Source organism: Hibiscus syriacus, unplaced genomic scaffold (assembly GCF_006381635.1).
Source record: "Hibiscus syriacus cultivar Baekdansim isolate YM2019G1 unplaced genomic scaffold, ASM638163v2 tig00110722_pilon, whole genome shotgun sequence".
NCBI classification, from domain to species: domain Eukaryota; kingdom Viridiplantae; phylum Streptophyta; class Magnoliopsida; order Malvales; family Malvaceae; genus Hibiscus; species Hibiscus syriacus.
Window position 1 is genome coordinate 473,875 of NW_024062840.1, and position 11,178 is coordinate 485,052.

The 11,178-nt window shown below is 33.8% G+C and overlaps 1 long non-coding RNA gene across 1 annotated transcript; it reads left to right on the top strand.

Moving 5' to 3' along the window:
* Positions 1-6,736: 6,736 nt before the first annotated feature.
* On the top strand, positions 6,737-9,789 carry LOC120139092. The gene is made up of 3 exons (XR_005517590.1): positions 6,737-7,335; positions 7,568-9,028; positions 9,181-9,789. It is a non-coding gene; the product is annotated as an uncharacterized LOC120139092 (long non-coding RNA).
* Positions 9,790-11,178: the final 1,389 nt, after the last annotated feature.

Here is an 11,178-nt window from a genome sequence, read left to right on the forward strand (position 1 = left end):
TTTGATGTTTAATTCTCGATTGTTTGACCAAAACAAAATGGTCATCCAATTCTATGATTCCCTGTACCAAAAGGTCTTGAACTCGTTGTTTGAAGCGACCACACTTTTCAATGGAGTGTCCTTGGGCTCCAGCGTGATAATCACAAGAGAGTTTCTCATTATACCAACTCGGGTATGGAAACAACAAAGGCTTAGCTTGACATGGAGTAATAATCTGGGCTCAAGATATAACTTGTTGCATGAAACTGAAGGAAACTTGGGTAGAATTTCCCCTGACATCACTGTCAAATTACAATTGTTTACTCTGCTTTCTTAAAGACCTTGTGATTGTTTGCTTGGTTTAGCTTTCTTCAATGGTACTGAAATTTCTTCTATGTTTCTCTTCAACTTGATCTTTGTCGCATTATCTGGGGTCATACCCGATTTTTGGAGATTTATCGAATTTCCACATTCCCCGACAATGTCTTGGTCATTTGTTTCCATTGTATCAGCTACATCATTCATAATCCCATTCAAATCTTTCACAACAGGATCCTCTAAGGGTTTCTCTCCATGGATTACAATATTCATCAGGTCCATCAATTTGGTCAGTTGTTCCTTTGAATCATTCTGTAATTTTTTCACTTGATCAGTCATCTTTTATTGTGTCTCGATAAATTGCTCTTGTAGTTTCTCAATTCTACCAACCTTTGCTAAAATCTCATTCATGGCTATTATTCTTCTTTAGGAAGACCAAGTTAACTCCACTTTGATTCTGTCATGGAATTCTCCACGAATTATTCCACGTTGTCATGATTGAATGTATGTAAAATAGTTTGAAATAAAATGTAATTATGGAAATATGCAAATGTAAAAAAATGCAAATGTAAATATGTGAATGTAACAATGCAAATTGTATAGTACAAAAGCAAATATAAGAGTATAAATGCATAATGAAAAATGCAAAGATGCAAAATGCAAATGCATGTATGAAAAGGTGTTTACTCAAGAGTGATCATCTTAGAACAGATTTCATTGAACACAAAAGTTTCGGTACATCAAACAAAACTTTACATATAAGGATATCTTGTACTCCTAACTTTTCCAAAGCCCAATTAGTTTCCATTCATGCTCAAAAAGTTGAGTCTTCAGTCTGCTTCATCTCCTTGTAAAATCAGCTAAATCTATCATTTAAGAACCATATTGCTTGTCTGGACTGCAACTTCTTCTATGACATTCTCTTTCATCTTCTGTGTCACTTCTCGGAGTTGCTCATTTTCCCTTGTAAGAGAACCTTTCTGTCCAAGAAGTTCTTGAACAAGATCTTCAAATATGTTGCGTTCTTTTTCAGCTTGGTGACCCCTGTGATCCATTCTTCTGGGGTGTTTCCTATGCCAGCATTTTGAAAGGCTTGACTAATCTTCTGGAAATCTTCATTCATGGCTTCCATTTCTGTGCTCAATTTCTTGTTTTGGTCCTTCAAATAACACGCTTGAACTTCATAAAAACCTCCTCTATTCTGTGTGTCCCGACTGATACTCTTACCATAGACTACTTTTGGTATCAATCTGGCAGGATCTTTGTGGAGTACTTTTGGTATTAATATAACAGGATCTCTTTGTGCATTGCTTGCTTCTATCCTCAGGGTTTCCTCAGAATGTTTTTCCTCGGCCGCATCATATTTTGTTTGATCATAAAACTTTTTGTCCATTTACGATTTCTTTCCAATATGATGAACAGTCTTTCAAATAAACACCTTTTGATTATTCCATGATCATGCAATTTAAACAAAACAAATTAAATATAAACAAGTTTAGAGCAAACAATATGCATGAAAAATAAAAATGGTAAGGAAAAAATAAATTGGTTAGTACCAAGAAAGATTATATCTATCAAGGTATATAATATATCCTAACCTCATGCTTTTTAGTTCCATGCTTTGTTTTAAAAAAAATAACCTAACTGTATGATTACTAGTTCACATGCATTTATTCAGAGAGAAAAACAAAATATTAAAAGCTAAAGCTTATTTCTCCTTTGTGTATACTTACGGACAGAGGTTCAGTACTGTCTTAGATCAGGAGAATTTCTAGGGTTCATTATATGCAGGGTTTTGGTTCTAAGGGTAAAGGTACTCGAACTGTCCTTGTCGGTGCCCCCTTGGGCTGCCAAACCCTCAATCCTAGTCCATCATAGACTAAAATGGATCGAGTTCAATTCGATGGGATACACTTCTCTATGCCTGACACGGAGAATAAATTCTCACGAAGACATAAAGCATATGAACCCCGAAAGTTACTTGCTAGGTCTGACACGGAGAATAAATTCTCACGAAGACTTCGCTTTCACTCCCACTTAAAAGGGACAAACTCAATTATAGAGCTTTATGTTATGCAATGCAAGTGTTGTGTGTGAGGAGAAATGTTCAAACCTCTAACAGATAAATAAAATAATTAATACCTGAAAAAAAATATTAATAAAATAATATAAAAATATTAAGTAATAAAAAATTTGAAAGAAAAGAATTAAAAATTAAATAAATGAATTTTTAATTTCTAATTAATAGAGACAATTTATAATTAATTTTAAAGTTTGATAGGTCCCCAGCGGAGTCGCCAAGCTGTCGTAACCGGTTTTCGTCCGGGCACGAATTTTTTACTTGGCGGGAAAAGTGATGTGAATAAATGATTTTTTTTAAATAATTTGGGAGTCTCCATCGGCCTTTTGGATCAGGTAGGTCAAATACCTAAAAATCATCCTTTAAAAGAGTTTTTCAGAAAACATCGATTAAAATATAAACTGATCTGCGTTTTAACCAAAAATTCATTCTTTTTAATGATAAAAAGTGATTCGTGATCGGTTACGTTTAGGGAAGGATTAGCACCCCTACAACGCCCAAAATTGGTACTTTATTAATTATAAATTGTCTCTATTATTAGAAATTTAAGAATTCAAAGATATATTTAATTTATAATTATGTTATTTCAAATTTTATTATTATAATTTTTAAGAAAATATTAATTTAAATATATTTATAAAAATATTTATTTATTTAGAAATATCAGAAAAGGACTTCTAGGTGCCTTAAGACAGCTCTTTTCTTCGATATTAAAAAAATAAATATTAAAATTTTAATAATTTAAATAAAACTAAATTATAATTTTTATAATGTTTAATTATTTAAAATACCAGAATAGGACATCCAGTTGTTTTAAGACTGCCCTTTTCTTTGATATTGAAAATAAATAAACATTATTATTTAAAAGAATTTAGATATATATTTATATGAATAAGATAATAATAATAAAATAATTATGAAAATAATAATTTAAACATATAAAATTAAAATATAAATAAACAATGAGTAAAATAAATAAAATTAAAATTAAATATAAAAAGTAATAAAACTTATAATTAAAATTGGTGACTAAATTATGACATATCAAGATTAAAAGCTCTAGTTTGAAATATTATGAAAACTAGGTGTTACTAATGTAATTAATCCTTAATTAATTAATTAGAGGTCAAAATAAAAGTTATTAAAGTTGTAAGGACTAAATACGGTATTTACCCTAAATATATATAAGTATACAGGCTATGACTAAATTATAAACTAAATAAAATTGAAAGACCGAATTAAAAGGTTCAAGATTTGATTTCAGTGACCAAAATGAAAAGTTACAAAACTGTGGTGGCAGCGGGTATAGTTTACCCACGCGAGAAATTACAGATATACCCCTTCCCCAAAACGGCATCATTTGGGGAAGGGTTTAAAAATCCCTTAAGGCCGTCCCTTAAGGGCAAGCTTCTCACTTTCATCTTTCTTCTTCTCTCTCTAGCTGAGAGAGAAGAAAAACTCTCTCGCCTCTCTCTAGTTTTCTATCGCCGGCCGGCCACCACCAACGGCGCCGATCACCACCGCCGACCGCCACCAACGGTGGCCGGAATTCCCAAATTACCCTAGAGTGTAGATCTCGACCTCCTAAGGCCGAATATGGCCTTCGCTTGTCCTAAAACGCTTTAGATCGTTCTAGATCTAAAATAAATCGAAGGTTTTACCTTCGGTTTTACAACGATTTCGGTGGTTCCAAACGGTTTGGAGGCTTTTATGATGGTAAGATGCTCTTTTTCCTCTTCTTTCTGATTATTGGGTGTCGATTTGTTCTCGTATTCTGCTCTCTGTTTGGTTCACTATTCTTGCCGTGGCTTTCTGTTTGTGTGTTGGTTGCCCCTCTGTTTTGGTTATCTCCGATTCTTCCTCTCTCCTCCCTTTTTTCAGGTTTGGTGGTGGCTTTTTATAGCCACCACAGTGCTCGGATCGGACCAATCCAAAGAGGGAAGCTTCGGTGAGTCACCATAGCTATGGTGGTGACTTACCATAGGGCTTCAACGTGTGTGGCTTTGTGGTGTTTCTGGAGGCTTCTTCAAGGCGTGGCATCATGGCAACGGCGGGCTTAGACACCTGGTAGTGGAGGTGTCGGCAGTGGAGACGTGGGGCGGCTGGAACTCACTGGAAGCGGCGGCTGGGAGCTAGGGTTTGGAAACCCTAGTTGAAACCCTAAATTGGTTTAGGGTTTCCTTTTGGGTCTGGGCCGGTTTGTAATTATTATTATTTTTAATAATAATAATAATATATATAATAATAATAATAATATTATTATTATTATTATTATATATAATAATAATAAATAAATAAAATGGGTAAAAAAAAATTAGTATCTTCATAACCCATTTTAGTGCACCGATCAGAGAGGGTTTCCAACTGCTGTAGTTTCCAGAAGAGAGCCAAGAGACTGTTTTTGTCCTCGTCCAATGCTGATGAGCGAGTCTAATTCTTGAACTTTGGGTAAAAGTCATTGCTCGATCGTGTTCAGAAGTTTGAGTTGTAGTTGGTTAATAATGGATCTCGCTAATTCTAGTGTCTTGTTTGTTTGGGTTGATTGCAGGTTTAATTAGCGTTTCGAGGGTTGTACTCGTGTTTCAAACAATAATTGTATTTACTTTGAAATGATGTACTCTTTTTCCTCCATTTAAGTTAGAGAATTTTTTTTAATGTCGGCTCATTTTGTCATCTTCGTTTTGTATGTGTTTAATTAATCCTACAAAACCATCTTTAAAAAAAATCAAACAAATTTTCAATAATCAGTTTCATCGGATTGTAATTTTATGCATATTAGAATACAATTCAACATTGGTAAAGTAATGCTACAACTTTAATTTTGACATAACTATAAACTTTATAAACTATTGAACTACCATAAGAAAAACAACAATATTTCTTGAAACATCTCTTTCCCCCCCCCCCCGAAACATCTCTAAATTAAGAATATCGTAACAAAATTTTGTAATTCAAAATTGTGTTAATCATTTCATATATAATAATTTCAAATTGTTCGTTGATCGGTGAATTACTTGGGAGGCACCCCAATTTTAGCACGATAAAGAGAATTATTGAGTTTACGTGGGTGAAAAATTTGATGGTGGAAGTAAGAGATTTTGAGACATTTTTTTAAAGGGCTAGTAAAGGTAGATTTTCAAATCATAAAGTTATAGTTATATTCTATTTTATTACACCTTTAAAATCGTATCATATGTTTAAAATTGTTAAGTGATGAATGAGAAATCTAGGCTTAAACTATTTGTGAATTATGTTGAGGAAAAATGAAAAATTCCCAATAATGTGAAATATGTTTATATACATAAATAAACTTGGGTGTTAGTGAATGTGTAAGAGTTGTGTGCATAAACGCGGGGTTTAATTCGGTATGACATGTTTGATATGGAATGTCTTGATTGGTCGGATCCTCCGAAGGCTTCTGTATATTTAAATTGAATTTAATAGTTCCTTCATTCAGACATTATTTTAAGTAATTGTTATTTTAATTCACAAGAATGACAAACATTGGAACAAAAGACAAGCAGGAGCACCTTCGAACCAACTTATCGAGGATCATTCCAAGCATTAGTTGTGTTCAAAAGACCTTTAATGTTATGACGTTGTATAAGGGTATGACATTCCTCCCAAACTATTAGGTTTTCAAAGGAATCAAACGTCGCAAACCTAATCCTAAATTCAATCAATGCTCCGGTTGCTCTTTTCACTACAGTAAAACTGTTATACAACGACATTTTTAGTGGCGTTTTGAGAGTAAATGCCACTAACTTTAAACATATTACGGCGTTTACGTTCCAAACGTCACAAAATGGCAACTTTAGCGGTGTTTTATACAAACATTGTAATAGGATTCATCTATAGTGGCGGTTTTTAAACAAACGCCGCAACAAAGTAGTACTTTAGCGGTGTTTTTATATAAATGCCGCAATAGGGTTTATCTATAGTATCATTTTTTCAACAAATGCTACAACAGAGTAGTACTTTAGAGGCGTTCTTATACAATCGCCTCAATAGAGTTCATCTATAGTGGTGTTTTTTCAACAAACGCCTCAACAGAGTAGTGCTTTAGCGGCATTTTCATACAAACGTCGCAATAGTGTTTATCTATAATGGCGTTTTAAGCAAAAATGCTGCTAAATACTCAACTTTAGTAGCATTTTTATATAAATACTGTTAAAGAATGTACTTTAGTGCAAACGCCAAAATAAACTCATACTTTAGTGACATTTTTATACAAACGCAGTTAAAGTTTCATAAATTAATGACGTTATTTGAATAAATACCGTAATTTCTTAATACATTAGTGGGGTTTGTGTTTACAAATGCTGCAAGTTTATAGTTTCCAAGTCCCCGCATCTTTAACTCTTAGCTTATTTTTTTAAGTAACGGATACCCAAAGCCAGTTCTTGTAGTTCCAATTTTCTTATTTTTTTTTTAACAATGGTTGCATTAGCATTGGCCACCACTTCACCATTGCTATCAACACCCTCTTTCAAGAAAACAAATCTCAAAACCTTTCCTACCCAAATACGCTCTCCCTGCACTGCTATCAACCTACTTCTTTTGAGTTCCAAATTTCAAAACTTTCACCGTTTTCCTCTTCCTTCAACCGAAACAAGTGCTTCCAAAAATGGGTTATTCGATACAACTGACCCAAGCGGAGAAGATGAGATTTTTACTTCCTTTTGAGGAGAAGCCGTTGAATTTCGCCCTCTAGGTTTTGGTTGGGTTTTCCTTGTCTCTGATTTGGGGTTTAGGGTTTAGAGATGCTAATACCGCCACTGCCACCGCCCCGACTTCGGCCGCAAGATTGCGGGTGCTTTGCGCGGGTCGGGTTGGCCAGACGAGACTGTCGTGTTTGCTCTTGCTACTCTTCCTCTCCTCGAGCTTCGTGGAGCTATTCATGTTGGTTACTGGATGCAACTCAAGCTTATGCTCTTGACAATCTTATCAATTCTCGGGTCTTCCTAATTTTCAAATTTGAAAATATTCTAAGTTTTTAGTTCATTTTAGATTTATATTTTACAAATTTGAGGCTAAGGTAGCATGTTCACTTGCATAGTAATTTTTTTTTAATGCTCATGCTTAGAATTGTATAGCATAAAATTTTAATGGTTAGTTTGTTTATACATGATTGTCTTGGGAAACCAATGAGCTGGTGATAATTTTACAAACCTTGTTATTTGACCGCAGGAATATGCTTCATGTGCCCTTCATTATACTGTACCAGAAGAGGTTTGCTACTTTTCTTGTTGGGAAAAACCAGTCTGCATCTAGGTTTCTTGACATGATTTTCAAGAGGGCCAAGGAGAAGGTTGGTCATGTGGAAGAATTTCAATGGCTCAGGCTAATGCTTTTCGTGGCTGTTCCTTTCCCCAGAACAGGAGCATGGACTGGGGCCATCATAGCCTCTATTCTTGATATGCCCTTCTGGTCTGGTGTATCAGCCAATTTCTTTTCATATATTATTTAGCTTTGATTAGTGTGATTCATCCATCAGACTCCCATGGAGCTTCTCTCTTAAATGCAAGCTTTGTTTAGATGCTTAGATTGTGATTTGTAGGAGTACAAGCTCAAAAGTACATATTGCTTTTTCGGTATTTTTAGACAATGGAATAAGAAATGAGCTTTTCAATTCGTAAAATAGGAGAAAAGGCCATTCTTCAACCCGTAGATCTGAATATGCATAACTATGTTCTGTATTAAGTCTTATATGTCCATGAAGGCTGCTGAGGAACCAGTCAACCAGCATTACAGTTAGTCTATCTTATATTTTACTGTTTCCACATCATATAAATTACTATAACGAATTGGCTTGTTTAGCTTATTGCATTTTTAACCTCTGTGGTCTATAAGGCTCGTAATATTCTATTGACGTGGTAAGCTTTCAGTCTTTGTTAGATTGAATGAAATGCTAGCCAATTTGTAGTTCATCTTCATCAGGGGTTGGACAAGATAAGTTGAATCTGTCAGCTTCTCCAACAGCCTTTTGGGTTCAATCTTTAGCTATTACCATACCAACTATTTAGTATAGAGGTTCCTAATCCCTGATCGGTGAATTTAATTTCTATGTTTGACCTCTATCTCATTACTTTAGTGGCGTTTGTAATTAAAAGTTTAGCAATGGTGAAGTGTTGCAGTCGATGATCTGGACACTTTTCTGCATAGTGTTAGAGAACTTTTAAGTATCCATTCAAGTAATGTCTCCATGGTTACATATTTAGACCAAATTATTGTTTTAATACAGGGTTTTTGTTTAGCTGAAGGATTTTCATTTGTGGTTGCTTTTGGCATTTCCTTTAGATGCACAGGTTGGTTTATCAACATATGTATCTGCTCCTAGCATTGTGAAACAAATATCTGCTCTGCATTCGGAATTGATTGCCCTTCAATCCGATCTTGAGAATTCTCTTCCCGAGGAAAGAAATAGACGCATCAATGAGCTATGAGTTATTCTATTTTGCTTATATTTTAGAAATTTTCTTCAACGTTACTATTCGAAACACATTTAAAATACTTTCTGAGTTAGAATTGTGTTTGATGAATTTTGAGCATCTGATATTTCCTTATTGTGCCAGGTGCACTTTGATTCAAAGTTTGCAGCAACTATTATTTGCATCTTCAACAACTGCACAACCAATATTGACACCTCGGGTGTGTCCAACTATCTGTGCAAAGCCGTGTCGATTTTCCCTTCATTTCCAGTTGAACAATGATTCTGTTAATTATCATAGCCTCATTACTTTTCCTTTCTTTTGCATGATAAAATTCACGTGCTTTGCTGACAATTTGATTCCCCCTTTTAGCCTCTAAGGAAAGAGCTGGATGAAATGGAAAAGATCAATGCAAAACTCTCTGCTGCAGTCGAGGAGGTTACCCTTGAGCATTGCAAAAAGAATATTTTATTGGAGTTAATAACAGTTTCCCTCATGGATGAAGTCTTGCATATCACTACATATGATTACAACCATTTTCAGTTCCCATTCCAGTATATGCTCAATTTATAAGAAATCTTTGATAAACTAAATAAACAGTCATTAATGTTTTTCTTTTATCCATTGATATTTCAAAACTAACGATTTGATCATTAATGTTATCGATTTATAAGAAATCTTTATAAGCGACGACAATGGCGATAGCTATGGAGATGCATGATGTGAAAGGAGAGTGGTGAAGGCTGTTTCTAGTGTGAATTTGATGCTGGTTTTGAATGAGATTGATGACCATTTCTTGAAATCCTGAGAGAATGCTCGAGAGGTTTCTAAGATGCATTATCATTCCAAGTTAACTGTTAACCCAGGTAATCTGCTTGGTCTTTAAGTTACTTTGATGATTGCTAATACGTTTTTAGCTGCGACAATTCCAATTTTCGATGGTTGAGTTCGATAAAGGTAGGGTCTTCTACCATCTTTTCCGTGAAACCTGATCTAAATTAAAATTGTGTTTTTCAAGGATTTAATGGACCTTTTGTGTAAGCTGGCTTTACATTTACTTCCTTGTTTCCTTTACCTCTATATGTTAAAATTAATTCAATTCGATTATGAATTTTTTATATAATTTGGTTCATTTAATAATCAAGAATTTTAAAAATTTGATTAATTAGATTAATGTTTGTTCAATTCTGTTAATAACTGAACTGATGATTTAAATATTTATGTCTAGCATGAAGTAAGCGAACTCAATGGTTATACTTTCTCTTCGCAGATGCATGTTAGTTCAAGATTATGTAATTTTCTTTCCCCTCATTTTTCAACTGTATTATCAAGTAATGAATGGAAAGAAAAAGGAGGTAGTGAAAACGTGGAAAGAAAATAAACTTTGAATGTGCTTAGTAGGAAAGAAAATGAGAGGATTGTCATTTTCCATCCTCATGTAAAAATGAATTATTCGGAATGATGAGAGGAGAGAACATGTGAGAGAGATGCTATTTAGTTTACACACAGCAAACCAGTAGTATAATTTTTTTTTGTGTTTCATTTGTCACAACACATTTAATTTTGAGCCAAAACAAAGATTTAGTTTTTGTCATAATTTATTTGATAAATATTTGATATATTGGTTGTGAGTTTTAGTTTGTTGTGATATGTTCTCAATTGTGAAATTAAATGTAATGCTTATGTTTAGTTGCTTACTTTCTCTATAATATTAGCAATTAACATTTGAAATTGATAATCCAAAAATACAAAATGTATAAGAGTTGGATGGATTTGTCAAGGGTAAGCGACGAATATCGAAATGCAGTCGAAACTGAAGCAAGAGAAGCAGAGAGAGAACAACATATCAGAAAAAAATGTGAAGACTTTCAAAATCAACTTCAAGCTATGATACAGATGATAGAAAAAATCAACTCCAGAGTCCACCATCTTAGGTGTTATTATTGTTTATTCTAATTAACAATGTTGAATTACATTATATTTTACGTTAATGTAAACTTTGATTTATTATTATGAATTTCAAGTTTCTTGTTATGGATGTCAAGTTTAATGGATAACACTACATGTTAAACTTAGCTAACAAAAGAGTAGAAAACAACATTTGAAAATTTAGTTTTTAATTCACAGCGTTTGTATAAAGAAACACCACTAAATACATAGTAATAGTGACGTTTTTGAAAAATGCCATTAAAGTTCTAGATCTTTTGCGGCGTTTATACAGAAAACGCCACTATATACGTAGTCAAATAGCGGCGTTTCATAGTCACAAACACCACTATATGACATAAAATTTAGCGACATTTTTTGGAACAAACCCACTATATGTCAGAATATTTAGCGGGGTTTTTGGGACAAAATGCCAAAAAAAAT